The 15,689-nt window shown below is 43.0% G+C and overlaps 1 protein-coding gene across 8 annotated transcripts in view; it reads left to right on the forward strand.

Annotated features, from left to right (window-relative positions):
- The window catches only part of NTNG1 (netrin G1), a 381,653-nt gene that overhangs the window by 17,610 nt on the left and 348,354 nt on the right, over nt 1-15,689 (forward strand). The window lies entirely within an intron of this gene.

A 15,689-nucleotide genomic window follows, 5' to 3' on the forward strand; every position in this document is an offset into this window, starting at 1 on the left:
CATTTATATGGGTTAATAGTGAGGAGTTATGAGAGAAGCCATTATATAAGCAACAACATAGGTTGTAGTAGAGCTTAAAACAAACAACAACATACATTTTCAATTAACTGGTAAGTTAAAAAAAATGATCTCTCAAAAAGAGCTTCTTGACCGTATATATTTCTAGCAACTGGGCTTGATAAGCCCCTAAATTCCTCAGTGCAGAGTCAATGAGTCTAGATTATTTGTTGATGTATTTATTTGACCTTAGGGGTAGATGTATTAAGCCTTACAGGGGTATTCAATATGGGTGCGATAACATCGTTTTTGCGTTAATATCGGAGGTATGACGTCATTATCGCAGGTTTTAGTTTTACACCGTATTCAATTTCAAAGACTTATCGCAGTTTTGAAAAGTCTTTGATAAAAAACGGGGATAACTTTTCACCATTGAATAGGTGTCGAAAAAAAGTGCAGAAATGGGGTTTAGGGGTGCAGGCTTAAAAAAAATATCCTGCACCCCTGGGAATGACATTTAAAAAAGAACTGTGTCAAAAAAAGTTTTAAAAAAAAATAGGGACACCCCAAAAAATTAATTTAAAAATTGGGGTGAAAAAAAAAATGGGAAAAAATTGTTTAACAATAGGGAAATAGGTTCAGGGCTATTCTGCAAGTATGCGGCAGATGTTTTCTAGAATAGAATTATAGCGGCAGGTGCACAAATGCAGAATTTTTAAAAACTTACTTTAGGGACATAAAAATATGCTAGTACCCATTTTCATGTACCCCAAATTTGATGGGACCACTTAAAAAAACGAAAAAAATAACCTAAGTGCTCTTCTGCATCACTTCTTCAATGTCGGAAAAAAAACACCTGCTGCGGCTATTTAAATCCCCGACTTTCAATTATAGGCTAATAGTGATCCCCCATGTTTTTACTACTTTAGGGGGGGGGTCATACAATTTTTTTAAGGAAAAATTCGTAACTTTACGCAAATCCAACTTCAGAGTTTCCTGTTTTCGTTAATTTTATATTGAATACGGGTATAAGCGGGAGCGCGCCCGATACTTTAACGCAGGTAAAAACTCCGATATGAAACGTTAACTTCGACAGTGAAGTTAACTTTTCATATTGAATACCCCTCTATGAGAGATAGAGTGGAGAAAGATAAAGTACCAACCAATCAGCTCCTAACTCATTTTTCATACACAGCATGTAAAATGACAGTTGGAAGCTGATTGGTTGGTACTTTATCTCTCTCCAAGGCTTAGTACATCTCCCCCTTAGTATCTGATAATCATGGAGCATTGTGTGTTCTGACTGCATCTGATTGGTTGTGAGCTGCTCACATTCAATCTTATACTGCCCTCTACAGCATCTAATGCTCCTCTTCTTCAGACCTCTCCCAGTCACTCAAAATCATCAATTTTCATTTACTGCAAGCGGCAAGCCATGTATGTACAAATCTTTAGGGGTATGTTTATAGGAATAAAGCAAAAAATTAGAGCGGAAAGTGGAATAGCATGTGATCTCTGTATGCTTTAAAGGAGCTTTAGGAATAATTAGTTTGTACCAATGTAATGTTATTGCATACAGTACTTTATGTATTTATCAGTATTGCTGTATAAGCCTACTGCATTTGTATGATTTTCAATTAAGTGTTACCAATATTTTATATTGAATATAATCATCTGTTATAGGGGAATATCTTATTGTATATCATAATTTCCATTTTGATATTTTCTAGTGGTACTATGTAATATTGTAATATTGGAAATTAAATTTTGGAAATATTATTAATCTAAATTTCAAATACAGCCACGTAATTATACTGTTAACACAAAGTTGAGGGCAGCATTTTTTTTGAGGTACTGTACCCCAATATTCAGCCTATCAATTCATTACAGATTGGCGACATTCACTGATGCACAAAGTGGGCTACATTCTCATTGTGAATAGGAGATATAAGGAGGTTTATTAACCCCTTAAAGAGCCATTAAACATAATGTACAGTTTGCCTAATACAGACCTACTAATATATATATATATAATTATATATATATATATATTATATATACACATATACACACACACAAAGTAAGCAGTGGGAGAGCTAGGGGCACAGAAATTAAGAGAGGGAGCAATCAGGGCATCCAGGGCACTTCCACTGCCCCTAATCACAACTTGCTGCCTAAATCTTGCAAATATATATGTGTGTGTTATACTGCAGTAACTCTTTTATAAGGCTCTATCTTTAGGTATAGTGGTGCTTTAAATAATGTAGCATTTTAGCCAATACTACAGATGCATCTTCACCTGCCGTCATTCCGCCCTCCCCATGTAAATTGAGTCTCTCGTGGCTAGTCTGAGAAGAAATTACAATGCTTTATTATTTTTTTAATAGTTTCATTTAATTACACAATATTGTTTCCATAATTATTTTAGCACAGTCTGGCCTATCGGATATTGTGATCTATAAATGTAAGATGATCTGGAGGGAATATATAGAGGAATGTTAGTAATCTTATGTAGAGGTTTCACATATTACCTCTTAATGTCAGTCGTGCTACTATTGAATAAGATATGAGTGACTAATCAACATTTTCTCTACAGCTTTCATTAAAAATGTGTCTGCAGCTATATGAATAGAGATCTAAACCCCAGGTGTTTATCAGTAGACATGTAATGGCTCTTTGTAATGTGACAGGAAAAGATCTTTCATAAGATTAGAACAAGTCATGTAAACACATAGGAGGCGATTTATCAATCGATCGGGTTTCTAACATCTTCATCAGGACATTGTGTTTTCAGTGCAGATTATAGCTGCCAGATAAAGTCTGCACATTGTCATTTACATTGCCATGACAGTGCCAGAGCTACCACAACATAATAAAGTATTCTACAGTATATGACTCTTATTAAAGTAGATGAGATGACCGTTTTAGGCCTAGTCATTAATGCAAGCATTATATGCACTATACAGGCCTTTAAGAATTATTTTATTTATTACCGGTTATTTATATAGCGCACACATATTCCACAGTGCTTACATAGAATATTTGAGCATTCACATCAGTCCCTGCACCAGTGGAGCTTACAATCTATGTTCCCTATCACATGCTCACACACATACACACTATGTTTTTTTTTGTTGGGAGCCAATCAACCTACCAGTATATTCTTCTAGTGTGGGACGAAACCAGAGCACTCGGAGGAAACCCACGCAAGCACAGGAAGAATATACAAACTCCACACAGTGCGAGCTGTGCTGGGAATCGAACCCACGACCTTAGTGCTGTGAGGCAGTAATGCTAACCATTGCACCCAATTACAGTGTAAAAAATAATACAGATCAATAAATAACAACAGCGACATGTATGCATAAAGCAGTAATTGTGTCATGTGTCAGGCACAGCACTTTGTCACCTAGGTTGAAAAGCTTTTGTCCTTCAGGCAAAGAGTTAACCTTCCCGCCTTGTTTGAAACCAAGTCTGCATTCATTAACACATTGATGGGGCTATGCAGCTAAGAAGCAAGTGCCAATTTTCTCTCCTGACATAGTGTGGATACGCTTGGTTAGAGAGTGCTCCTGTATTACAGCTGCTAACTCTGCTCTATTCATCACTTGAACATCTGTACATTGTGTGCAGAGAAGTAACGAGGCGTCCACACTGAGATAACTGGAAGCTAAAGTGCCACTATCTGGGTGCTTTGTCTTGTGTTCAGTAGCTGTTAGTGCTTAGGTGCCTGCAGGCATCCATTACATATGTTTATTTGCATTCTATGAAATGGAGATTTTTTTTATTGCCAATCTGTGCCACAGAATGCCTGCATAGCATAGATGCATGGTCTTTGTTAATACACTTTATCTCATGTTGTTGATGTTTTAGGAGCAGGTGTGGTTTTAATTAAGGAATGAGAGGAGTACAGCTGAGGTTATATACAGTACTTGGGCTAAAATTACTTGCCTAAAGTTCTTCAATAAATTGCCCAGTACTCTTAATTAAAAGTAAATAACCTTTACTTCTAGTACAACATAAGTCCAAGACATCCCTATCATTCCCCAATAATTATTACCCCACCTTGTCATTGTATTTCTGTATTATACTACTGTACAGTATATTATTGCTTTACTTACTGTGCCTCGTATCGCTTCACCTTATTGGTCATTACAGCTTCTGCGTTTTATGCTTATGCTTACTATGTTATAAATCAATCCATTTTTTTTAAAAAAAAGCCTTTTATGGAGGCATATCATAGGGGTTTAGTGACAATCCCCCAAATCAAGAACTATTGTCGCAATATGTTTAGAAAGAAATATCAAATAGGAACGATGTATTAGCATCTACGGCCAGTATGTGGCAATGCAGAGCCCTATACATACATAGTACAGTATCACTAGCATAGTATACCAGGGTAGGATGCATGTACACTGCACCTTTGTTATGTGTGTACATCTATTTGTGACACTATATTAAAGCCCTTTGTTATTATAAGGAAGATCTATCAAACTTTGTAAAGTGTGGACAAGTGGAGAAGTTTCCCATAGAAACCAACAGCAACCAATCAGCTTCTATCATTTTATAGAATGTATTTGATAAATCCTAGATAGATGCTAATTGTTGTGCTGTCCCAGGACCATGAATACAAACAACTACATCGAATGAAATTACATTATTTCAAAATATTACAAGGACAGTTAGAAAATAACAAAGACTGTGTTTAGTAAAAGTTGTATAGGACAATGTACAAGTAAAGACATTAAGGGATACATAGGGCAGCTGTAGGCACAGAACAGCAGAAAGTGTATGTACTGTATGTCATACTTGCCAACCATTGTAGCTCCGTCCCCCAGTTACTGGCATTGTAAAGCGCGGGCACAACCACAATGAAGCAATTCATTACGAATTGCATCACCAAGCAACCCGGGAACCCACTTCACTTTGGAAGTTAGCAGCAGTGGGCAGCCACTGGGATACTTATCCACTTTTCTGGGCATTCAGGAGAGCCACCCAAGATTTGGTAGTCTCTGGGATATTCTGGCAGAGTAATATGATGTATGTTCATTTTATTTGCTGTTTCTGTTTCTTTTTTGCTCTTTTCTCACCCTACCCCAGTGGTGTAAGTAAATTGGGTGCAGGGTGTGCGTCTGCACACAAGCCCTAGGTCAAGGGGGGCCCACACTACACACCCTGTACTCATTGCATTAAATCACCTGCCAATTACTCACAGCATTATTCTGGAGATTTCCTTGGAAATATAGCATTGGCTCCATATTTTGGTCGAAATCACTGGAAATATGGCACAAACACAAAAGACTCTGGCTTCTGTTATATTAAGAAACATTCTACCCACCCCCAAACTCCCCTGCATGCAGACTCATACACCCGGGACAGGATGTAGTTATGTCACAATCCCGACAGCAGAATGTCCCCTAGGGATTTATGATAGGCGACAAAATACCGACGCCTATCATAATCCCGATGTCGGAACCCAGGACAACGCGTGTGAAATGAGGTAAGTCCAGGGCACCCGTCCTGTTAGCTGCACCTAGGGAGGGTTAGGTTTAGGGCAGCTAGCGGGGCTGGCGTTAGGTTCTGAGGGGGGTGGTTAGGGTTAGGCACTCCTAGGGGGGAGAGGTAGGGTTAGGCACCCCCAGGGAGAGGTTAGGGTTAGGCACCCCCCTGGGAGGGTTAGGTTTAGGGAGCGGTAAGGGGGGGTTAGGGTTAGGCACCCCCGGGGGGAGGTTAGGGCTAGGCACTAGGGGGGAGGTTAGGGTTTGGCACCGCTAAGGGTGGGTTAGGGTTAGGAGGGGACAGAGGAGGTTATGGTACTTAACTGCCTCTGTTGAGATTTTCATCCTGTCGGACAGCCGCCGGAATTTCAATCCCATTCCCCTGGGACATACTACTGAGGTGACAGAGATTATCAAATCATTGCATTAGGGTCAGAGTTTAATTTAGTGCTAGGAAAGACTAAACTAACTTTGGCTTCAACTTTGGGGTTATCCTAACCCCATGCAAAATTCCATTTTCATTTATTTATTATTTTCAATGACAGCTATGTATTGGTTCTGGATTGTCTGTGATTGAGTGTTATACATGCCTCCCAGGTGTTCTGTAAGATATGTTTCTTATCATACATGCAGACAGGAATGACTGCATGCAATTCATATAACATCTCAATTTAGAGTACTGCATCCTATAACTCTTCCACTTACTGATCCTTATGTCTCCTAACTCTTCCTCTGATACATTGCAATATGAAGCTCCTCTGCCTCAAAGGTTCCTCCAGAAACCAACATTACTGAAACAGATAGCAGCCAAGGCTATGCTTATATTGAGGCAAGCTGAGGCATCCGTCTTAGGTCGCAGATTTGGGGGGACAATAGATTATATTTTTCTGTATCTAAAATAAATCCAGAGTGAAAAACAAAAAAACAGTGGTGTGTACATTGTAAGCAGTCTATACCAGTAAAATATTCCCTAATAGCAATCTTTATCAAAGAGGGACGCTTTGCCTAACATGTTGGTTAACCAAAATTAAATTCCTTACGTTTGTCATGACACTTCCACTAAAGCTGAGGTTCACTACCTGCTTTCCTCAGCTTATACATAACTTGCCTAGCAGACTGTGCATTTAGCCTTCCTCCTCTACAAGTATTTTGCTAAGTTACAATTAAGATTTGTATCAGACTTCAACGCACTTCTCTTGAATAATTGTGGCAGTTTTGTTATCATAAATGTGAAGTGCATTTGTTATGTATATGTGCTGTCTAACGCATCATTCTAAAAATGTTTCTTGATTGCATATGTAAGTAGCAAAGGATTTGCAACTGTAGATCTGTAATATTTTAGCTGAGATGCCATGATGTTTGTTTTGTGTTTTTGCAAACTGAGAAGCCCCTAATGCATTTGTCTGACCCCTGGAGTATGTCGTAATGTAACTAATCTGCAATATATCTCTCTCAGATATAAACTAATCTGAGGCTGACAGCCAAGACAGCTGGATATTCAATTACCAGTAATGACACTATTTGGTGAGAGCAGGAGATACATTCTCTCCCTGCTCTGACACGTTGTCACTTTGCATTATATTAGCAGTCTTGGTATTGGTTGCAGAATAAAGATTTTACTGCATGCAATATATACTGTATATGGAGAGAGAGGGAGAGAGAGAGAGAGAGAGAGAGAGAGGAGAGAGAGAGAGAGAGAGAGAGAGAGAGAGAGAGAGAGAGAGAGAGAGAGAGAGAGAGAGAGAGAGAGAGAGAGAGAGAGAGAGAGAGAGAGAGAGAGAGAGAGAGAATGAATATATCCATGTCTTGTGTATGATTAAAAAAAGTTGTGTCCTCACACAACTATTTATATGCCATACAGCACGAGATGCCTGGTGCAACACTGACGTCCTCCCATAGGTGTAGTGTAGCATCTTTTTCTTTAACTTTTGCATTATATTCTCATCGCAGATGCAGGGAAACACCACTCACCGTGTACTACAGAAGCTGGGCTGTGACATTAACCGCACAGAAATGAGTTTTAAACACATACAAAGTCATAGATGAAGCACAACAGATCTTGGTGGGAGAAAAAGCTGTGGCCGCTGCATCGTAGCACTTAGAGATTCAGGGTCTATTTACTAAGCAGTGTTAGGAGACAGAGTGAAAAGTGATAAGAAAGTGATAAGGTGCCAGCCAATCAGCTCCCAACTGTCATCTCACAGGCTGTGTTTGAAAAATGACAGTTGGGAGCGGATTGGCTAGCACCTTATCACTTTCTTATCACTTTTCACTCTGTCTCCTAACACTGCTTAGTAAATAGACCCATCAGACTCATTTGTACACAGATATGCAAACATGGGTGTAACTACCATAGATGCATGGGGTGCAGCTGTTATGGGGCCCTGAGTTAAGGGGGGCCCAACTTCCTTGTCAAAATTACATGTGTTATATATACATTTTTCACCACTGGGTGGTACACAGGAACCCGTACAAACTTTTGCTATGGGGCCTTCAAATACTTAGTTACGCCCCTGATTGCAAATGTCGCACATCAAATTGATCAGTGTAATCTAACAGTGTAGCTTTGTTGCTTCCAGTTGTTTTATTTAGGTGAATAAGATGCACATTTTGAGCGAGAAAAACTCTTGGCATGGCCGAGTCATCGGGGATCTGGAGCGCCGAAAGGGCCGTTTGGCGCAATTGAAGCCACAGTGTATGAGGACACAAGCACAGAAACATAATACATGTCCAAACCATGAAGAAATCACCAAAGACCATTATTATGTTTGCAGGCAGCCAGTCACACGCAGTTCGCTAGCGCCGTCGTCATCAACTGCTATTTTCACCTGGCCTTTATCACATTCAAATAATATGGCTTTGTTTGTCACATATTAATAATAAATGTCCCAGTCTGCATGTGCTCACATTTACACAAACCCTAATCCAGACCAGTTGTGTATTTTCATTGCACTAAGATCTAAAGACTACAGATGGAGAAGTTTCCCATAGCAACCAATCAGCTTCTAACTATTATTTTATAGAATGTACTTGGTAGATGCTGATTGGTTGATATGGCTAACTTCTCCACTTGTCCTTTATAAGGGGCTTATCCATCACCCGACTTTTTGCACGATCCAACCAAAACCAGGAGGTATTGGTTGCATCGTACAGAAAGTTGTGTAATGGATAGCCGGCAAGGACCAGCAATGCGTGTGCTTGTTGGGTCCTTGTCGACCCTGACTATCTACTGAACATGCCCGTCAACCTGACGACGCTCGTCAGGTTCGGCATGTTCAGAGATAGGAGGTCGGGCTCCTGCACTGAATGACGTTCAGTGAACGGCGTTCAGTGCGGGCACCGCACCTCGGCGTGCTGAAGGTCTGAACGCTAGTCGTTCAGTCTTTCAGGTCGCCTAGTGGATAGGCTCCTTTAGAGTTCTGCTGCACTTTTTGTATTATGACCCTAAGAGCAGCTTTGTGTGCTATCCCAGGACAGTGAATACAAGCAGCATCATTGAATTAAATTAAAATATTCCAAAATATTACAAGGCAAGTTAGAAAATAACAAAGAATGTGTTTAGTAAAAGTTGTATAGCGCCATGTACAAGCCAATATACTAAGGGGCACACAGGGCAGCACTTGGCACAGAACAGCAGAAAGTGTACAAATGTCATAATTGCCGACTTTCTTGCTTCATTGTGGCCATGCCCCCACAATCATGGCCCCGCCCCACTATATAATACAGTGATTACTGGCATTGTAAAGCTGGTGGCGCAGCAACGATGAAGCAATTCATAGCAAATAACGTCACCAGGCAACCCAGACGCCCACTTCACTTGGGAAGTGGGCAGCAGTGGGCAGCCACAGGGACATTTGCCCATGTTTTCGGGTATCCAGGAGAGCCACCCAAGATTTAGGAGTCTCCAGGAATTCCGGCAGAGTAAGTAAATATGATGTGTGTTCATTTTATTTGTGTTTTCTATTTTTTTTTCTGACCCTACCCTAGTGGCGTAACTATAATGGGTGAAGGGTGTGCGTCTGCCCCATACTTGCCTACTTATCAAAAAGCATTTCAGCGAGATTGAGAAAGAACCACCCATGAGCACCGCGTGTAAACTCTACTTGTTGATGAAAACACTTTTCAGGGCCTGCTCATGTATTGTGTTTCACTCACTAGTGGTTCCATATAAGTGGCCACGAGAAACCTTATTTGAAAATGCTTGTAAAACGAATGCAGGGAAATGGAACTTATTATTAGTGATGTGCACTGGAGCATTTTTGCCGGATTTGGATTTGGTTCTAATTCGTCGTTCGGCTTTGGATTTGCATTTGGATTTGGATTTGCCAAACTGCAGTGACTGGCTTTGGATTTGTATTTGGATTTGGATATTTTTACAAAAATTAACAAAAAAAAGCTAGAGTATTATTAACCTCAATAACAATAATTTCCAGTAATTTACTGTCAATTTAGACCACCTCACAGTTTAAATGATAGTTTTCACCATTACCACAAAGGTTGCAGTGAGCTGACTGGTTACCAAGCGACAAAGCAGCGTCACAGACACCACAGTTTAAAGCACATCAATGACACATTGCCACACAGCAGTGGCAGAAATTAAAAGTAGTGCACCTACCCAGTGGGGTACGGCCAGCAGAATCACAGTACTTGTTTACAAAGTGGGCTACTGCCCTAGGAGTCACAGTGCACAATCTTATTCACATTACACCGCACATAGTGTCTCTGATTCACAGTACACCATAAAGTAGTGTCTCTTACTTATGTTACGACACACAGTAGTGCCCCTTTTACACAATGCCCACAGTAGTGACCGTTTTACACAATGCCCACAGTAGTGACCCTTATACACAAAGCCCACAGTAGTAGTGCCACTTATACAATGCCCCCAGCAGTGGTGTCCCTTACACAATGGCCCCAGTAGTGGTGCCCCCTATGCAGTGCCCCCAGTAGTAGTATGCCCCCCAGTAGCAGTGCCCCATTAGTAAGCCCCCAGTAGTATGCCCCCAGTAGCAGTGCCCCCATTAGCATGCCCCCAGTAGTATGCCCCCGTAGCAGTCCCCCAGTAGTAGTTACCCCATTAGCATGTCCCCCAGTAGCAGTGCCCCCATTAGCATGCCCCCAGTAGTATGCCCCCCAGTAGTATGCCCCCAGCAGCAGTGCCCCCATTAGCATGCCCCCAGTAGTATGCCCCCCAGTAGTATGCCCCCCAGTAGCAGTGCCCCCATTAGTATGCCCCCCAGTAGTATGCCCCCCAGTAGCAGTGCCCCCAGTAGTAGTGCCCCCATTAGCATGCCCCCCAGTAGCAGTGCCCCATTAGCATGCCCCCAGTAGTATGCCCCCCAGTAGCAGTGCCCCATTAGCATGCCCCCAGTAATGCCCCCTTAAAAACGCACAAACAAAAAAAGAAAAAAAACTTACCTGAATCCCCGCTCCTGCCGTCCATCTGTCCTGCTCTGCTGCTCTATTACGAGTGAGTGAGCTCCAACCGGCTCCCTCCGTGCAGCAGCCAATGAGAGTCTGCCTGATTCTCATTGGCTGCTATTACAAACACACAGCTACCGCTGTAGGCTGTGTGTTTGATCTGTGTAGGGCAGACCGCTATCACAGCGGTCTGCCCTAAACTAGAGAAGCCTTGACGTTGGATTCTCTCAAGAGAATCTGACATCAGAAGGCCGCCGTTCGTCCCCGAACGGGGATCCGAGTCAGGCGGGCAACACCCGAACAGGGTTCGGGTGAACTCGGATCCCCTATGTTCGGAGCGGTTCAGATTCCACAGAATCCGAACCGCTCATCTCTACTTATTATACCATTTGAATGTATAGATCTCTGATTTATTTAATTTTCCAGGTATATAAACGCTACATAATCGGAGTAAGGTGCAATCAGGGAGATTGCTAGACTCTCCAGGGAGTCAGGGAGATTGCTAGACTCTCCAGGGAGTCAGGGAGATTGCTACTATTTCAGGGAGTCTACCTGATATTCAGTGAGAGTTGGCAAGTATGGTCTGCACTCTGCACACAGGTCCTAGGTCACACTACACACTCTGGACCTCATTCAGAGCCGCTCGCAAAAGCGAGCACTCGCTCTGAATGAGGACGGCCGCTTTTTTTTTCTTAAGCCGGCCTCCTGGCCGCTCGCTAAGCTGTGGGTGACCATCGCGACCATCGGGCTTGCGACGAGACCCTTGTGGCAGGGTCTCATCTGCCGCAAGCCCCAGTGAGCTACTGACATCACTGGTGATGTCAGTAGGGCCACCCTCAAACAGCAGGCGTTCCTTCAGGAATGCCTTCGTTTGACCAGCCACCCCCCCTCCCCGCCTACAAAACAGGGCGGGCTGTCGATCAACATTGACAGCCACCCCGTTTGTAGCGAGGCCCGGAGTGAGTGAATTTCTCACTCTCTCCGGGGCTCACACGTGCGCAGTGCCCCACCATCGACCCGCTTGCGAGTGGGTCTGAATCAGGCCCTCTGTACTCATTGCATTTAATCACCTGCCTGCAGCATTATTCCAATGATTTCTTTAGAAATATTGCACCGCCTCCATATGGAAATATGGCACCAGCAGTTTCTGGCAGAGTGGCACTTACAATGACTTCCTGTGCATGCATTAGCTCCAGTTTTTCATTATTGTCACTTCATGAATGAAAGTAAATTAGCCAGCATATAGTTCACATGCTGATGTGTACACTGCATACAATGCATACATGCCTACTCTCCCGGAAGTCGCCTGAGGCTCTAGATTTTTCGGGTAACCCCCACACCCCCAGAAGAGTAAGCATATCTCCCGCATCCCGCCCACTTCCTAGTGAAGTCGGCAGGATGGGGAGATTTTACAGGGAATTTTCGGGTCCGCAAGTAGGGGATGGGCCCTAATGAATCACAGCCTATTTCCGGTGGTGGCGCGGGGCCTAATAACGTATACACTTCGGCCCTGCCCCCTGAAGATGTCATGTCACAGAATCTTCTCTCTGGGGCTTCTCCCGGGGATGGGGATGGGAATTTAGAATGTCGGCAAGTATGATACAATGCTTTCTCCAAAGCTTCAAGAGGACCAAGGGGCCTATTCATGATGTTAAGTATCGATAATTAATTCTAACTCCTCGCGGCTACCGAAGCAAATCATTATTACTCAGGTGCGGTGGCAGCTGATGTGAAATCAGCTGTCTCCGCGAACGGGTTCACTTCTCCTTTTCGGAGCAGTGAATCTTTTCACTGCTCCGTTCAGAGCAGTGACGGGACTGTGCATGCGCCACCTACAGGTCACGAATGCGCACAAGAGCCCCGACATCCGGCAGAAGGAGCCGGACAGGGGCGGAAGGATCCGAAAAGATCCGTCTTCGCAACCAAGACCTCCTTCCCATTGGGAAGGAGCAAGTTGCGATCCCGGAGCAGAGGAGTATTCGCCATCTGAAGATAACGAATGCTCCCGCAATATTATATTTTCAGAGCTTTATGAATTCTGTCCCCATACTAGTATATGGGGACAGCGGGCCATTCTGCAACAGGATTTCAATATCTGTGATCTCTCCTGCTTTACCTTCTTGATGAATGGCCTGATAACTTAATTTTCACAATTGCAGGTGAAAATGTGCATTTTCACTAGGGGTGTGCACCGTCCACATTTCGTGTTTTGGTTTTGGATCTGGATCTTTCTTCGTGTTTTGGATCTGGATTGGTTTTGCCAAAACCACCCTTCCGTGTTTTGGGTTCTGGGTTTTGTGTTTTGGATCTGTATTTTTTTGAAAAAAAGCATTAAAAACAGCTAAAATCACAGAATTTGTGGGTTTTCTGCTCCTATGCTATTATTAACATCAATAACCTTAATTTCCACTCATTTCCAGTCTATTCTGAACACCTCACACCTCACAATAGTGTTTTTATGTCCAAAAGGTTGCACCGAGGTAGCTGGATGACTATGCTAAGCTACACGAGTGGGCGGCACAAACACGTGGCCCATCTAGGAGTGACACTGCAGTGGTATACAGGATGGCAGTTTGAAAGACTAGGCCCCAAACAGTACATAATGCAAAGAAAAAAAAGAGGTGCAAGATGGAATTGTCCTTGGGCCCTCCCACCCACCCTTATGTTGTATAAACAGGACATGCACACTTTAACAAACCAATCGACTGTGGCTGAAATGATTGGTTCGTTTTGGCCCCCACAAACAAGCTGGCAGTTAATCTGTCCCTGCACAAACTGGCTCTGTGGAGGTAAGATGTCATCCTCATCCTCCTCATCCACCGATTCCTCACCCTCTTCAGTGTTGTGTACATCCTCATCCTCACAGAGTATTAATTCGTCCCCGCTGGAATCCACCACCACAGGTCCCTCTGTACGTTCTGGAGGCTGGTCGCCCTGGAAGAGTTGATAATTCATTTTTATGAACATCATCTTCTCCACATTTTGTGGAAGCAACCTCCTACGCCTTTCGCTGACAAGGTTCGCGGCTGCACTAAACACTCTTTCGGAGTGCACAATGGAGGGGGGGCAACTCAGGTAAAATAGAGCCAGTTTGTACAGGGGCCTCCAAATTGCCTCTTTTTCCTGCCAGTACAGGTACGGACTGTCTGACATGCCTACTTGGATGCTGTCACCGATGTAATCCTCCACCATTCTGTCAATGGTGACAGTATCATATGAGGTGACAGTAGACTTGTCAGAAATTGTTGGCACTTCCTTCAGTCCGGACCAGATGTCCAAACCGGCCCTTGACTTATGACACAGGCGCACGCTTGGCGCTGCTGCTGTGTTGATGCACGTGCGGCTACTGCGCATACATTTCACACACAAACACAGAAAAAAATAATTGTTTATTTTTTGTGGAGTGCACTTTGAGGGTTACACCACCCCTTAACAGACTTATTGGTCACAGGCGCACGCTTGGCGCTGCTCCTTTGTTGATGCACGTACAGTGCACACAATTCACAAACACAGAAGAAAATGTTTTATTTTTGTTGCAGTGCACTTAGAGGGTTACACCACCCTAGTTAGTTTCGCAACTACAAGACTTTTCCGCTTGCCAGACTTTTCGCCTACATCGCGTGTTTTGGAAGCGGAAACTTATCGGGCGCGCCTCCGCTATTCGCCATATTCAATTCCAAAGAACGTGAAAACGCGTCCTGGCGAAACTCAAACAGGCAAAAACGGAGAAATCAGCCTGACCCCCCTCAAAAGATGCACTATCATTGGGGATCAGTATAGATGTCCCAGATTAGGCCCCCTGAAGCTATTTGGGGTACTTAAGTGCTGTCAATTGCTTCTAATTAGTGTTTTTGCACAAGTGGTGAAGAATAGCATTAAGCAGTATTTTTTTGTGAAAATAAGTAGTCCTGTCAAATTTGGGGTACATGAAAATGGGTGCAAGCATGGGTTAAATTCGCTGAAGTGAAGTTTTAAGTGGCGCTAAAAACGCACCCTCAGCAAACACCTGCAATCAAAAAAACACCTCACCCATACTTGCAGACCCCCCAAAAGTATATTTCACTAGTTTTTATATGTGTACCCCCACTTTGTACTTTTTTTCGCCCCCTTGTAGTCCTCACTTTTTTAATGTTTTTTTTTTTTTACGCAGTTAGCCTTTGGGGGGCTGTGCCAAGTGTGCAGAGTGGTTGCCGCACCTTTGTACCACCGCAATTCTGTACTTTTTGCCGCCTGCTATTCATAGGCGAATCTTTTTCAACTATTACATTGCATTGACTTTCGCTTACGCGAAAAGTCTTTGGAATTGAATATGGCGGAAAGTTTCCGCCTGGTGAAATTATGTCACCCGCTATACTTTTCCGCGGATTCTGACTTTTCACGTGTAATTGAATACGGGCTTATATCGGAGATATCTGTTGCGGTCCCTCTTTTTTCGATCGCCACAGCAGTGTCCATAGACTGCTATCTGGCCAAATGCTTCCTGTTAGCCAATGTAGCCTATAAGATCCTTTAGATCCCTCTCTGATAATGACATATTGTGCCTGCACAACCCGATGGCGAACCCAGAAGCAAGTGATCACTTTTCTTTTTAGGCTTCTCAGAGAGTATACATAAATGATAAATGATTTCATATTGCTGTGACATGTGACAATAAGAAATTAAGTTTATCTGGGAAAAAATGGCGGTCTTGATACATCGGCCCCTTTGTATGTTAAGGATATCTGCCTAATACATGATATAGGGCCTGATTCTGTGGTGGGAATAAGACAAAAA

This window comes from Taudactylus pleione, unplaced genomic scaffold (genome assembly GCF_031769625.1).
Source record: "Taudactylus pleione unplaced genomic scaffold, aTauple2 ptg000146l, whole genome shotgun sequence".
NCBI classification, from domain to species: domain Eukaryota; kingdom Metazoa; phylum Chordata; class Amphibia; order Anura; family Myobatrachidae; genus Taudactylus; species Taudactylus pleione.